General features: G+C 35.5%; 1 protein-coding gene across 2 annotated transcripts in view; it reads left to right on the top strand.

Annotated features, from left to right (window-relative positions):
* Nucleotides 1-12,677: 12,677 nt before the first annotated feature.
* adar (adenosine deaminase RNA specific) overlaps nt 12,678-17,237 on the top strand; it is a 116,557-nt gene continuing 111,997 nt past the window's right edge. The window contains exon 1 of one of the 2 annotated variants that reach the window (XM_039763512.1): nt 12,678-12,758. The gene's annotated coding sequence lies outside the window, so the exon portion shown is untranslated. Of the gene's footprint in view, nt 12,759-14,326; nt 14,665-17,237 lie in introns of those variants that run through there. The other variant, XM_039763520.1, reaches the window with a different exon arrangement.

Below are 17,237 nucleotides of genomic sequence, written 5' to 3'. Positions count from 1 at the left end.
TGGTCAAAAAAGTGGAAACATCATATAGATGATGCTCAACTCTCTAAATATGTGAAAAAAATTTAAAGAGGAAAATTCTCAGTTTCTCAGAGCTTAGCTCCATAAATGGAAAAAGTAAACACTGATTCTGTAGCTGAATTGAGAACACAAATGTATGTCTTTCCAAAGTCATAGCCCTACATTAGTCAGATCTTTAGTGTCTTCTAGTTCGTCTTACAATGCTTACTCACCACCACTACTACTGCCACTGCATTATGCAAGTGGACAAGATCCATTGCATGGCTCAAACCAAAAATATAATTATTACAAACAATATCCATATAACAATGCTCAGTATCCCACAAGTGAAAAATTCAATGGCTGATACACAACCAAGTGACGTGACTGACAATTTTAAGTGTGTCAGCAGTGATATTAGACTTGCTAACCTCAGAATAGGCCTGCAGGTTTTCTTTAAAATTTGTAAATGAAAGTCAAAAGTGAGCTAACATTGATGAAACTTTGTGACTTAGAATAATCATTTGTTTGGTAATATTTTTGTTTAGGCAGGACAGCTAAGCAACTAGCAGTTAACAGTAAAGTTAATGTCAGCCCCCACGTTTTTGTTATAAAAGGTTTATTAAAACAAAATGTGATGTCATGTCTCTGTGATGACATGACTAGTATAATTTCTGAAAATTATGATTTCATACAATTACTCCTTTTAGGTGTTAAAATTGTAATAATCTGCGTGGGTTTATTGTGTTAATTGCTGTTTTTGTTGAAACAGTGAAAGTTTAAAATTAACCAAAAAAATTGCACATAGTATTAGTGCTATATTTGTGTTTTTTATTCATCTATTACATAGTTAATTTATATGCAATGCAATACATAATTTAATAGTTCATTACTAGTATTCATTTTGCTGCTATACTAAATAAAATTTGTCAATCAATTGACTGATTATCACGATTCTTTTCATTTGCTGTTTGTGTCTGCTTTAGGAAAATTCCTCTCAATATCAACTCTAACGGCAACATAATATCCCCAAAGGTGGCACAGTCAGCAACAAAAAAAAATCTGATAGACTTTCAGGCCATTTCCCATTCAATTTAAAATAAAATAAAAAAAATATGTGTTCAGCTGAGATTAGCTTTCATGCTTACCACAGAGTTATGATAAGTCACTTAACAGTGGAATTACATTACAGAAAAATGTGTCCTGATACTAGAGCTCAGGAGTTAGGATACAAAGCCATTCATCTAACTATATAAAAAAACTGTGAATTATTAGTTGTTTTATTTTTTGGGATTGGTGTTTAACTGGCATGTACAGTACAAGACACAATAAAAATGAAATCTCTTTTTTATTTTGTATTCTACTGGCTTGTTTTTAAATATGCAAGTTACTGGACTGTCATCCTTAGATTAGCTTTATTACTTTGTGATTCAATGACCTGAAATAAGCATAATTTTTACATTTTCTGCATGCTTCTTGTAAGTCAATACCTCTCTAGTGAAATGAAGAAGGGTGACAACACTGGATCTTGCATCTTGGCAGTCCTAATGTTCTAAGGGCAGGCAGTGTGTGGCTTAGTGGTTAAAGTCTAGGTCACATTAGGCAACTTTCCCACTGATTTTCAGTCATACCCTTCATTTACATAATTTTAACCAGTCAGAGGCAGTCACTGGAATCCTCCTGTGAAGCTAATCAACTAATGTGGCATACCTAACGACTGAGACCAGCTAGTGTGAAACTGGCTATGTTAAAATTTTGATTTAGTCTTTGCTCAGAGGGGCAGGCTGTGTAAGGAGAGGTGACAACCAATGAATGCTCATCTAAAAATGCAAAACATAGAATGCAGCGAAGAGGAATAAGGAACACACAGACTGTATTTTGAACCTTGCAATCAGAAGAGAGGCTCATCATTCTGACATATCTTGTTTTACATACTAAAATAGAGCAGAAAAAATAAAAAAGTGAAGAGACTGCAATTTAACTCAACACAGCTATTAACCCCTTTCACATCACCGGCTCCGTCAGACTGCATGGGGGCTTTTGACCTAACGAACAGGCTTATCAGTCTGATGTCTCAGGGTTTTTAGTACCATGACAAAATGTAAAAATAGATAAGAAAAACAAAGATTTCTGCTGTACTGACCCTAGAACATTATTGGTTTTCACAGAAAAGGCAAAGCACAACTGTTCTGGAAAGTCGATCGATACTCGGTCGACAAAAGTAGACATGTCTAGTGATGTTTAGTTGGGTGCAGTGACAAGATCAGCGACTGTGATCAGCAAGTCTGATATGCCTCATTACAAAAAATTCATGTGAGGTGTCATCAGCTCAAGATTTTGGACCTCAAACCCTAAGCCTGTGGGTTCAAATCCTGCTACTGCACTTTGTGACTGTGAGCAAGTTACTTCAACTGCCTGTGCTCAAACTGAAAGAAATAAAAGAAATTGAACTAATTGTATCTTAAATGTTGTGTGTTTCCTTAGATAAAGGCATCAGCCAAATAAGTAAATGCAAACGTAATATTTCTGTCCAATCAGAATATACAGAATACTCCATCCATGTCAGTAAAAATAAGTACACAGAGACCTTTGATAAGTCATTTTAAAAAATTCCACATAAATTAAAGATTATAATATATCTTTACATGATTCAAAGCAGCCTTAAGTAGAAACTGTGAATAGCATGGGTTAACAAAAATAAAAACTGAAATGGCACATTAATATCATAAAGACATTATTGTAGCATTAAATATGTAATAATGGGATTTAGGGATATATGTTTTGTTTATTTTTGTATCATTTGCTTATGTAACTTGAGTGGCATCATGTGACTGCGATCGGTACGTCATAACAGTACTTTTGCTATTGCTGTCGACTTTATGTAAATTTTATCCCTCATTTATATAAAACTCAAAAATAATTAGAAGTAATTAGTTTGATTGTTAATACGTCAGGCACTAGGTTGCATTTTGGGTCCTTTTTGACTTTGACGTTTGATTTGCAAATTAACTTTGTTCATTCATGTACCTTTCTGATGTTCTGGTTTTGATCCTGGCTAGCCTAAATATGATTCTTGTCTCGGGTTATTATCTCCCAGTGCTTTTTATGGAACTCAAAATAATTTTTGGAGACTCTGTCTCATAACATTACATATCTCTGTATTTACACTCTCATCCTTGTGTATTCCAGTAACTTTCAGGATGCCACTTTCAGCTTGTCAGAAAAACAACACAAAGTCACACAAAGAAAGGTTTGGGGCAGCCACCCGTATATTGTGTCTTGGCTGCAAAATGGTTATTTTAGTAAGAGATTTTCGCAGGTTTGAGTCCAAAACAGAACTGGACTAGGTAGTTAAGATGGTGGCTTTATATGCCATGAACTGGAAGTGATGTCATCAGTGGTGCCTGGAAAAGCAATGTCATAAACATTATGAAGGCTCAACATCTCACAACTCACAAAATATTGTCAGAAAATGACCTTATTATATTTCCCAACAAAAGGCTTCTTTGAAAAAAATGGAGAAAAACATGTTTAAAAAACGACATTAAAAAACTTGAAAATCACCAAACAATCCTTACAATCCTTAAATGTGAAAGGGCCATAAGTGTTTTATCAGCGAGTGGTTTAGGAAACTCCTGCAGTTTTCAAGTGTTTTTAGCTAAGTGCTCATTCCATTGAAATCAATGGAAACATTCGTAAAATGCTGTTAAAAAAAGGTGTTTATACAAGAAGCCAATGCCTCTTCCTTGATAAGCCAAAAGTGAAACAGCTCATCAAATGCCTATGTTGTTGTGCACTGACATGTTTTGGTCTACTTTTGAGGGACAGGACAAATACGCATGCAAATGAAAAGAACTGAACAAAAGTTATAGGTATACGTTTAGTTTTAAATCAAGCTGAGGTTTATTAAGTTTAGTACAGATGTTTTAACATATAGGCAAAGTGATAGCACATGTTCTGTCCATGCATTTCTGAAATGATCGATAATAGTGAGTCTGCCTAACTGCAGAAGACTACCTGTTTTAACACTGAATACTAGCAATGTGTCGGTAATACTTCACAATTACAAAAACACATCTATTCCTTTATGTGCTGTGAAGTAAATAACATTCATTCCCAACCTGAGCCCCCAGGTATGTACATTGACTGTAGAGCCACCAGATCACACTGTTTGAAAATATCTATATCACATAACAGAATTTTGAAATGAAAACTAAACTGATACTTCATTTATAGATTTCTTTTATTGTATTGCATGCAGGACACTCTTTTCTGACTGAGTGTACAATTATAACCTGCAAAGGGCAGGCTTACCATCCCCCATGTTTGCTTCTTTGCAATGTTGCACACAGATGGGTCAGAGTAACCATACATTTTTTCAAGTTTCCATATCAAGTTTTTGTTTATAAATCCCGACTTTTGTGTGGAAGGTTGTGTATATACATTTTGGGCCTCTTTTTGTACATATGCAAGTTTTATAAATCTGACCCCTGATTCCTTTGCTGTGATTTGCTTATTACTGATTTACTGGGTTTAGGCTTTTTGCCCTGTTGTTTTTTCAACTTCTCTCTAGGACTTGTATTAGGACTTTGATTGCTTTTGGACTGCCTTTTAAGGAGGCATGTGGCTTCTGTACTTAGTAGAACTTTTTTCAAAGAGTATTTTGGTTATGAATAAATATTTTCATTTATAAGGATTCTTTGTTGCCCTTGTTACTAGCAAAAGAACATTTTTGGGATATTTTTGGACTTGGTGCAGCCTTCGTTGTGTGTTGCAGAAGCATGACACTTTACTACTTTACTATGTTGTTTTATATATCTGTGTTTACTGTGTAGAATGTTATGATGGTGTCATGTATTGTATATTATTTTGTTTTTTTCTGTGTACTCCAAACAAAAATATTGTCTGACAATTAAGTTTAAGTTTGGTGGTTGCTCAGTTTTTCTTAAATTGTAGTGGCACTGTTATGATCATCTGCTTTATTTAATATTTTCATTGGGTTTTTATCAACAACAACAACAACAATTTGTTTTTTGCACAGCCCAAAATCACACAAAGAGTGCAGCAATGGGCTTAAACAGGCCCTGTTTTTTGGCAGCCCCTCAGCCTTGACTCCCTAAGAAGACAAGGAAGAACTCCCAAAAAAACCTTGTACCCTCATAGGGAAAAAAATGTCAGAAATCTTGAGAAAGGCAATTCAGAGAGAGACCCCTTTCCAGGTATGTTGGATGTGCAATGGGTGTCAAAAATGGGGTAAATACAATAAACAAAACAGAACACAAGTAATCCTCTTCACAGATCTAGATGGCCAATCTATCATTGCCACCTAAGGAATACAATAAAATGCAATAGTACAATAGTAATAGCACAAGCTACAAAGCAAAATGCAAGAACAGATTATATCACACATGAGGATTCATATTTGTTCAGAGTCTTGGAGTCCTCGGCCAACAAGCTGCCTTCACCACTTGGCCATTCTGCAGCAGAATCAGTTCTGGGCTAGCCAATCTGATGAAAAGACTTTTCTACTCGATGATTCCAGAGCTTCTTTATCTGAGATGACTTTTCCATAGGCAGGCAGACAACTTGGCAGTAAGGCAGTGGCACCACGTGCCACATGTCAGTACTGAGAAGAGAAACAGAGTAGGTGAATGTTAGCAACAAATTATAAATATCATATTATTTATGTTTTTGTACTAATGACTAACAACATAGATGCAGTATACACAGTTAATCAGCTGCTCTAGTCAGGGTATGCTAAACTGAAGTTACGAGTCTTCAGCTGGTATTTAAAAGCTGAGAATGAATGGGCATCTGTTATAGTAGCGGGCAGACCATTTCACAGCTTAGGGCCCTGTAACTAAAAGTTCGACATCCCACTGTTATTTTATTAATCTTCGGAGTCATAAGCAGACCAGCATCTTGAACTCTTAATGTGCACTCTACTTTGTAAGAAATGATAAGTTCAGATAAGTAAGCCAACCTTGTAAGGCTTTATATGTTAAAAGGAGGATTTTTTGAAATCTGCCCTAAACTTATCTGGGAGCCAGTATAAGGATTTAAGAACGGGAGTTATGTGTTTGTATTTTCTTGCTCTTGTAATAACTCTTGCAGCAGCATTTTGGATTAACTGGGAGCTGTATAAAGAACAACATGAACATCCAGTAAACACCACATTGCAGTAGTCAATCCTACTAAAAATAAATGCATAAATCAATATTTCACTATATCTTATATTTAGAAAATGCCTTAATTTTCCAATATTGTTAAGATGGAAGAAACATGTTTTAGACAATTTTATAATGCGCGCTTTAAATGACGTGCTAGAGTCAAAGATAATGCCAGATTGCGGGCTGATTCAATAAAATGAATGTTGATCCAAATGAGTGAGATAATGACAAAATATTGTTGAGATCAGCATCTTTCCCTCCAATAATTAACATCTCTGTTTTATCTGTGTTTAAAGACAAGTAGTTCTCATCCACCAACTCCTTCATTTCACTAACACATCTAATTGAGGACAACATTGGAGAAACATAATTTGGTCTAAAGAAAAGGTATAACTGGGTGTCATCTGTGTATGAGTGGAAATTAACATTATGTTTTCTAATAATAGATCTCAGTGGAAGTATGTAAAGTGAAAACTGTAAAGGTCACAGTACTGAGCCTTGTGGGACACCATAGCACACTTCAGTGTACAGTATAATGATGGAGTACTGTCAGTGTTAATAGAATGGTTAGTGGTGTTAAATGTTGCGCTTAAGTCTAACAACACAATTATAGTGGAATTTCTTTCAGAATGTCGTTTACAACACATGTTAATGTTAGTGTTAGTGTTAACGCCATTTCTGTACTATGACTGGTGCAAAAGCCAGACTATAATTTCTCAAATAACTTGTGATGTATAAGGTGTGACTGATGCTGATTAGTGACTACTTTTTCAAGTATTTTAGAGAGAATGGGTAAATATGATATAGTTATATAATTATTAATTATATGTGGGTCTAAGTTATATTATTTTTAGTGAGGGTTGGATAACTGACACTTTTAGTGCGTCAGGTACTGTGCCATGCATTCATTAGCTATTGATAATACTAAAAATAGGTGCTGCAAGAACATCCATTGCGCTTTTTACTAGTATTGCTGGCATTGGATCTCAGGAACATCTAAGGTTTCATTTTAGAAATTAAAGTTAAGACTCTCTGTTCTATTACAGGATTAAACTTTGTAAAGTGGTGAATGCAATGTGAGACAGGATTTGCTGAGATCTGGGACCTTATATTTTTAATTTTCTCATTAAATAATTTCATAAAGTCTGTACTGCTAATCTGCGGTGGGCTGGCACCCTGCCCAGGGTTTGTTTCCTGCCTTGCACCCTGTGTTGGCTGGGATTGGTTCCAGAAAACCCCTGTGACCTGTGGCTGGGATGTAGCGGGTTGGATAATGGATGGATGGATGGATGTACTGCTAATGTTTGTCAGTATTTTTCACTGTAGCTCTAAATTCAATTTGTTTCAATGGTCACTGTTCTAAACAGTACATAAGGACTATTGTTGTTGTTATCTGTTATTTTAGAATAGTAGTCTGAGTGAGCTTTAAGGAGAGCTTTTTTTATATTTTTTAATTCAATTTGAAAGACCTGCAGCTTGGTTGTTCTCCATCTATCCTCCAATTTTCAACATTCTAATTTAAGAACTCGAGTGCTCTCATTAAACCAGGGTGAATTTCTGTGTAATTTGATCACTTTGGTTTTAAGGGTAGCCACTGCATCCAGAACATCTCTCAATGTCATATTATAATTTGATGTTAGCTAATCTAAATTGTTTTCCACATTTACATTAGATGTTAACTTATCTAAAGTGTTTCCATGATTACACTTGACTTATATACGTATATATACGTTTTGAAGCAGAATTATAATCTAGATGTCGTACTGTTTTTGTTTTAATCTGTGAAGTTACTGGAGAGGGCAGAACCAAATCAAACATAATTAAGTAGATATAATTTAATGGTAGTAATATTTAAATTTATAATTTCAACTTCATGAGTTATAATTAGTCTAACAATTGCTTAAAGTTGGACCATTGACAATCTGACAAAATCCTACTGAATTTAACAAATAAGTAAATCATTTGCTAAAACTGTCAGTTTTCACATCAATCTATGCATTAAAATCCTTCATCAACACTACATGATCATAATTTATAACCAAATCAGCTAAAAGGTTGCCAAATTCAGTCAAGAACAATGCATATTGCCCTGGCGGTCAGTAGACTACCATTATAACTGAGCTGGAATCTGTTTTAATATTTAAAATGAGGGTCTCAAAGGATGTGAATTCACCTAAATTTTTAGAAGTGATTAGCATTTTGTCACAATGAATCATTCCAAGGCTACATCCTCGACCAGTATCTCTAGATTTATGAAGGAACAGTGTCAGATTTACTAAGCTAGGTTTTGGTGAGAAGACACAAATCAGAGTTTGTACTTAATATATTTTACCAAAGCAACTTTACTTCCAAGAGAGCTACTGTTTAATAAGCAGTATGTAAAACTGCATAGATGTTTCTGAACTGGTGATATATTTTTTGTTTTAGTTTGAACTAAGTTACTATTATAGGCACCTCATGTGGAGATTCTGATTTTATCTCTTGGTCTAATTATACAGTTTATTTTTTGTTTTGTCAAGTAATTTAAGGATTACATCATGACTAAATTTATAAGATGCCCGACAACAGGAACTATGTGTAACAGCAAAAGAACAGTAACAAGTGGGATAAATAACAGCCTATGATTTGAGATCACAAGACTGTGGTCTGGATGGGGCTCTGATCAGTCAGACAGGCAATTTTGCTGCCATATTTTGGAATAAAGCAAAAGATCCCCTCCAGTAAGGATGAATACCATCTCTCTTGAAAAATCCAGGCCTTTCCCAAAAATCACCCCAATTGTTCACAAAGGTTATGCTTTTATTTGCACACCAGGTTCCTAGCCAGTAGTAAAGGGAATGCAATCTGTTATAAATCACATCCACTCTATATAATCTTGGTAAGAGGCCAGACACAATTAAATTCTGACATTTTGCTTTGGTGCAGAGAGATGAAATTTCACTTTAATATCTCAGATTGCTGTAAATAAATATTGTTTGTGCCGACATGTAACAATAAGGGAGATACTTCATTGTCAATGAGAAGAGCCAATTGAGATGTCTTTAACATTAACTACTTATTTAACATAGTTTGTAAGTCTAACATTCTGCACTAAGGAATCGGCAATTATTTGGGACTCAAAAATGACTTATGCAGAATAGCATTTTAAAGCCCAATGAATCTAATTGTGACATTTGATTTTTGTTTTAGATTAATTTTCATAATGTGATTTGTTTTTGTTACATTTTCTTATGATGCCATTCAGTTTTCCCTTGGGTGTTACATTAAAAAAAATTGTCAATGGTTTCTATGCCACTGTTAGGCAAGGTCACAACTGGAAGTGGGTCAAAGGTATAAAATTCAAAGTTGTACACTTCCTGGGTATATTCATTTTTAGTTATTTAAATTTGTCTGGAGTTTGATTATATTTCATCTCCCAATCTTTCGTTCTAAAAAACATCACTTGCATGTCTTTGCCTGTGGACTATACCATATGTCTCTGGATGTTTAACTTTCTAAGTAACAGGCATAGGCAGCAGAACAGGTGTTTGAAGCATGTACTTGAATAAATATGTTATCACCAATTATGGCAACATATTCAGTCCTTTATAGTATTCACCTGGAACTTTGCTATGATCCACAGCAAGGTGCGACAGATATATCAAAATGGAATTTGGAACTCAAATACTTTATTATGCTTTAAGACCGTCGTCTACAAACTCAGCTCTAGGAACCCCAAGTGGGTGAAAGCTTTTGTTCCAACCAATTTCACAATCAGTAAAGGCCTGTTTACAATTGAGCATTGTAAATTTCCAGCATTTGTTTTGTATTTTTCAGGCCTTTTAGTGGTCTTTTGCAATCATTTTTGAAGGATTTTTGGTCATTTTTCAGGCATGTATTGAGCATTTACCAGATGGTTTTCAAATATTTTCAAGGAAGAGTTTTGAAGGGAAAAATGTGATTGCCATATCATCATTTCCTGACACCATTTTGTGGGTTGTGAGGTGTTCTAGTCTTGTGGTGTGATTGTTGTGTCCACAGAATGCCTTCTATGACTTTTAGTTCTTTTAATCCTGGCAATCACAATATGGAAGATGAGGTGTTGTCAGTGTTGTAAGCACAGGTATTGGATTCAGAGTTGTACACATAAAACTTAGAACAGTCCTTTCAATGACACTTTATTCTTGAGCTTACAGAAACAATTTTGGAGTCTTTCAAAAGCAAACAGGAAACTTAATTAAGTTCAAGAGACGTTTGACTACATTTCTGTCTACCTGGAATTAAAAGAGGTTAAAAGTAGTATTTTCAGACCTATCTAGCTGCAGTGGGGCTGGGCTACAACTACGTTAGTAGTCTGCAAGACAAAAGATTAGACAATCAATTACTTATAATGGTATTTTTACCATTGAATATTAAACGGTGCATGACCACTGCTGTTCCAGCATTCCTCTGGCTTTTATCAAAGTGAAAATGTGTTTCTCTGTAACTGAACCAGGTTTAGAAAATGAGAGCATCACCCACTCTATCACACTCTTATCCTCAGTGTCATTAACCTGTTCACCTGTTTAACAAAGCAACTTTCTAACACTTGCTTGTTGGCAACAGCCTGACTGACAGGAAGAGAAAGGCCAACAAACCATGGAAAACATTACAGGAGGTGTAGGAGACAGAGGTATTCCGTTTGGTAGTGAAGTGGAAACTGTACAAGTAAGTAAAAATAAAAAATAGATCTCAAGTGAATGATAAAAGACAAAACAAACAAAAAAAATCAGGCATCAATCATACTGTAAATCATTTAATACAAATTGCAAGTGTTCTGATTTGCAGTTATGATATGCAGTTATGTAAAAGTAATAAGTAAAATTTCCATGCACTATCCAATACAGCTGGTACCTAGAACTGCCACCATCTCTGCCCTTCTGCAACATTGTAGCAGACTATTTGGATCTAGAAAAAGCACGTTGAATACATATAAATAAATATTAAATAAAAATGAAATACTGTATAAAAATGAGTGGAAAATAAATAACAAACAGTGCCGTTTCTGGGCACAGGCAGTCTAGGCTAGTGTCTAAGGGTCTAGTGGTTAGAGCGCACAACTGCAGCCCCATGTAAAGATTCTTATCTTTACTTTGTTCAGAAAAATTTGTGCGCCTGCACTGTCTGCACTATGCCCAGCACATTCTGTTGCCCAGAAACGGCCTTGGCCGACGCGACACATTTTTTTAAATAATACAGACCTACGAACACACTCAAAGCTAATATCCGATTATATCGTTTTATATTATTTTCGCATACTACCGATGATCAGTCTTAACGTCAGACAACCTACACAGACCAGCAATAACACGAACAACAACAATGATGCTGCCAATAATAATAATCATCAAACTATACCATAGAAGATACAGACCTGGCGAAATAAAATTAAATGATCAAAAGAGCAACAGGATTGTATCTCTTGAGTGAATTGCTAAAAAACTGACTTAACCGCAAATATGATCGTCTCCCAAATGGATATACAGTACATTAAAACTTCGCCTTCTGTTGCTTACCACCATTTGTGATATTCGCTCTGGGCACGCTAAAGCTGTTGTGCGTTTTTTGGATAGGTAGAGTGCATTATTTGCATACACGAGCATACTACTGCATATATATACAGTATATACAGTATATAGGAATTGTGGGTAAAGCTTCCTATTTAAAGAAAATCATTATATTCTCAGTTTAACTGAATTTTGCCACTATGCTAAGTTTTCAGTTTATTTTATTAATTTAAACGACATGCATATGTTAGGTAATGTCTTAGTTAACAAAATTATATATCTATATTTATCTATTTATAAAGCATATGATGGTGGTTTAAATAGACAACAATGGAACCGTTTCCCAGTTTTAACGAAAGCGGGAGTGTTTTTTAATTTTCTTTTCGAAACGTTTAAAGCAATAAAGACAGACTACTACTACAGTCGATTCCTCCTTATTTTCTGAAACAGTACCTTTCAAGAGCGTATTTTTCTTAGACAGTCTTGTAAACAGACCTTGCTATGACTCGACATTCTCAAATTGTAAATCGAAGTCTTAAATACTTCGCTGCCCCCTGTCCTGTCTCCAGATCTCAATGTACAGGTCTGGCTGGCAATGATGATTCCTCTCAAAGCAAGTTCGCCTGGGGCAGCAAAAAATCAAGAACCGGCTCTAATAATAATAATAATAATAATAATAATAATAATAATAATAATAATAATAATAATAATACATACATACATGTTAAATACGAATGTATATTTAATATATTAGATATACTGTATTTAACTGTAAACGAAACTATACAACGGTAATAAATAATACATCAATGATTATCTGATGTAGATTCCTGTATGATACGTTATATTTTTAGAAGCAAAATACCACAAAAATAAAGAACTGGCATATCGAGTCTTTTCGGATATATACCTTAAGCGTAGCTATTTGACACTGTTTTTAGAAGAGGAATGCTTCTTTCCCTTTAAGTAGTTGGCGCTTGCAGATGACGTCAGAGAAGCGCTTTCCGGTTATTGCTGTAGTAAGATTTCCCTCGGTTTGAGCGGGTTGCCGACAGTTTTCATTCAGGTGAGAGATGATAGTTGTATGTTATGTTAATATTATGCCTTTATGTTTATAGTTTGTAACCTCTGAATGAACTATGTAAATTTATGAACATTTAAGGATTATTGTAGGACTTGGGTATTTCTATGTGAAGAGCTAAGGTGCGGGCAATTATGTATTTTCACAACCTCATCCTTTTGGAGATGGTGGGCTGGCCTGTGTGGTATTGTGCAGTAACTGCGACTAGTCGAATTAGCAACACGACGGCAACTGCGGGTTTCTCAAATGTATGTGTGGTGTTGTGGAGTTATGTGATCGTTGGTCGTATCATCAACACATTCTGCGCCTGTATGATATCTGGTAACGTGCTGATGTTTTCGATAATATTTAGACATTCTTTAGAGCAATGCGAAAAGCAGTAAATGTTTATGAATGATCAGTTGGTTAATTGTTGTATGTTTTTTTTTTACATTTTCCTTGACTTGTAGCACGCTCGTTTTAAAGCTTCCTAATCTGCAACCGTGGGCAAATTGTACGGATTTGCGATTTGCTGGGCATGCCGTTTTGTACACCGATCTCCGTCGCCATTATGTAGAATGCGTTCATTGTCAAATGAAAGGAGGCGCTCACGCATGGAGTCGTACACTATACAGAACATAAGAAGAAAACGAGAATCGCTTACGATCACCGATTTATTACTCCGTAAACTATGGCAGGCAAATGCATCAGTCTCGTCGACAAACTAGTTTCCAGAGTTAAGGGTTAAGATAAGATCCTGGACAATATTTAGCCATATATTCTAGAGATATGAGTCGTCGATGCAAATCATTTAAAGGGTTTAATCCGTAATACATCATACATTCATAGGCACTGATTCATAATATTGCTTCTGTTTGCTTTGAAAATACCAGTATAATAATGTAACATCCGTCGGCTTGTTTTTGTATCCCTTATTATTGATTGAACCCTGGCCCATAACTTGCAATTGCTCTGTCCTGTGTATGACGTTAGCTTGCATCAAGCCCTGCAAGCAACTCCTCCGACTTGCAGGTAAAACTCGGGGGTTGGTGGTAGGATTAGCCATCCAGCCACTGTTAGTTATGTGTATATATATGTATATGTGTGTGTATATATATATATATATATATATATATATATATATATATATATATATATATATATATATATATATAAATAAATAAAACTCACATTGTCCCACTCCAGTCGAACAAGTGTTGGTGCTGAGGTTGTCACCCGCTCGGGTCCTAATGTGGAATCCTGAGTGGGTTCGTCGTGTGGTAGGTGCGGCAACGCGTTATATCAGTGCATGCTTCCAACCGCTCTCTCTCCTGTCGATTAAAGTTCATAGAAGCAGGGAGAAATCTATTCAGTCTTGAAGGGGTTTCGTGTCGGTTTCCTTGCGACCTCTATTGGCGAGCTTTGCAATTGATTTGAGAAATATTTGATTTTTGAGGAGAAATGGAAACTGAAACCTTTTAGAAAACGAAATCGATCCGCCGTTATTAAGTGTCATCTGAAAACTCAGTAGCTCACGGAGGATTTAGACTTGCTTGTGCGTCGTATTGTTTGACTTGGTTTTATCACTAAGGCCATCGCACTTTTGGTTTTGAGAAACATCATTTTGCTGGACCGCTTTTTCTACCTGTCAGAATTGTTTAGTATACCACGAAGTCCTCCAGATGTACTCATATTAATTCAAAGACAAGAAAATTTTTAAAGGTGATCTACAGCATTGAGAAACCGATCCGAATCGTTCATTTGGTTTAAGGTATTGCACTGCAGACGGAGCGGAAGAGAAACGTTCGTGTGACCGCAGTGATTTCAGTCGTGACCGGGATCTGTCGGAAATAATTTCGGCGCCAATATATCGTACGACGTTGTCTTTGACTACCGGGCCTTCAGTTGGCAGGTGGGATTTTTTACTTCCCTAAGACGATGTATGAGTCTTGTCTTGTGATCTAATATTTTTGAAAATACTGCATTATCCCCGGGGGACCTAGTCATATGCATTTGCTTAGTCTTTTCAAAAAGAGACCTTTTTGTGTATATCATATATTTTAGTAGTTGTAGCGTTCTAGGAAACGCAACAGTTACTGTGTACTAATTATCTACCACTAATATCCTGGTGTTTCATGTAACATTTTGATCACTGTTGAAAATGCCCTATATATGCTAGGCAATTCATCATATTTGGTTACTGTGCGAGGAGCACTTTGTGACTGGCCCATTCAACTAGCAGTTTCTGAGTAGCTTCTCTACAAGTTTTGTGTTTCTTCACCATTGTCAATATCTTTCATTAAGATGGCAAATTTAATTGATTAGTGGCTGCTTTGCCGTTCTCTCACAGTATCTTACAGATCTGCTTTATCTGTATCCTTGTTGCAAAGAACTGGGCCTGGTCAGCAGCGGAGATGGACAGTTCTGTGGTTTTCTTTTTACTGATACATAGTCCAGACAAGGCGTGTTCTCTTTATAGCGCAATCGTGTAGTCAGATGGCATACATAAAAGGAAATGTGCCTTGCATGGTGCGTGCATAAACATAAACTCTGTTTATAATAGTACTACTACTTGCATTTAGAATACTGTATGCTAAAAAAAATGATTTGCTAATAATTTCACCCCATGTCAAATATATGGCTTCAACTAATGCCAACAAATTTAATTTGGTGTCTGCAGGGAAAAACTTTGGGGTTGGTGGCACTACAGCCACCATAAAAAACCTCACACTGGTTCCATTCCATCCGAACAAGTGTGGTGCTGAGGTGTCACCCATTGCATGGCTGCACTCGGGTCATAATCTGGCATCCTGAGTTGGTTTGTCATGTTGAGAGTGTGGCAATGCGCTGTATCGGAGCATGCTCCTAACCTGTAACCTAGTAATCAGCCATAATCTTTTACCACTGTGACAATATAGTGGTAACTTTTAATTTTTATGAATTCATAGCCAGACCTGCATTATCTCAGAGGTGGAAGTGGTAGATTATTGTGGCACTCTTTATTTTATACACTCTCATACAATTTAAAAACATATTTTTTAGTGTATAGAATTAAAGAAAATTATTGAATTTGGTGCATGATGATGTGCATGTTCTTAATATACTGTTTATTTTGATAAATAATCATTACATATCCACTTTACAGTGCAGCTTTTTTAAAGTCTGCATCTTTTTCTAAAAATTATCATAATTACTTAAATATTTACTTAAGTATTTATTTATTTAGTTGCAAATCTAGTAATGTACCGTTCATATTAATAACATTTCTTTAAAAGGCATACAAAAAGAATATACTGGTAATCTCTAATTTTTTTCCTTGCTTTCCACTAAAGGTAACATTTTTACCATTTCCCTGCAGTAACAGCACTTGTTATTTTGTAAAATAACAAATACTGCCTTTGATGTTAGAAATGCAGTTATTAATTTTAATTAGTAATACAATGAAATATGTACCTTCTTGTCATTCCAACCGCATATACTGTATTCTATTTACACAAAGTACAGTAGAATCCCCATTTTTGCTGGATTAGTTGAAAAATCAAAAATGAATCTTTCTTTTTGTATAATAAAGGTACAGAATACCTGTAAAATTTGTGTTATTTTAATACCATAGATTATTGATATTCAAATATTGATTAAAATGTTTCAAAAATTTAAGTATAACACAAACATTCCTCTTTTTTTCAAAATAAATGTCACCTGAAAAATCACCATCACCAAACTCACCATTCAAAAATGTCAAATGCAGGAAAATGATAAGCCACTTCACTATATTATATTATATAAACACATACACTAGGGGGCTTTCCCCCTCAAGATGTACTACATTATCTTTCTTGGATACATCCTTCTTTCTACAGTAATTCGTGTGTAGGAAGACCGGATGGTGTTAACGGTTGTAGATATTCTTTGGAATATTATAAGTTGATGTTTTCATCTTCCACACAATTACCACCAAATGTTTCGGCATAGTCTATTGGTACGCATTTAACCAATTTGCAGTGTACCCAATTTGCAGTGTACCCAATTGTCATTTGTGGTGTTAATTTGTTTGACTTCATCGTTTTTCAGTGCTAGGATTGCCCGTGTACTCATTTTTACTTTTGATAACCCTTCGTGATGAAATGTCTTGTTGGAGCAAGAACTGTGTCTGTCAAAAGTATGCACACGAATATATAAATATAGATATATATCTATACTAATAAAAGGCAAAGCCCTCATTCATTCACTCACTCACTGACTGACTCATCACTAATTCTCCAACTTCCCGTGTAGGTAGAAGGCTTAAAATTTGGCAGGCTTATTCCTTACAGCTTACTTACAAAAGCTGGGCAGGTTTCATTTTGAAATTCTACGCATAATGGTCATAACTGGAACCTATTTTTTCATCCATATACTATAATAGACTTCTGCTTGATGCCCATGGGAGGCGTAACTCCGTAATTTAGTGCCTGCCCATATAAGGCCGTCCGTCAGCGGCAATCC

This window comes from Polypterus senegalus, chromosome 1 (assembly GCF_016835505.1).
Source record: "Polypterus senegalus isolate Bchr_013 chromosome 1, ASM1683550v1, whole genome shotgun sequence".
NCBI classification, from domain to species: Eukaryota; Metazoa; Chordata; class Cladistia; order Polypteriformes; family Polypteridae; genus Polypterus; species Polypterus senegalus.
This window is presented reverse-complemented; position numbering and strand designations above follow the sequence as displayed.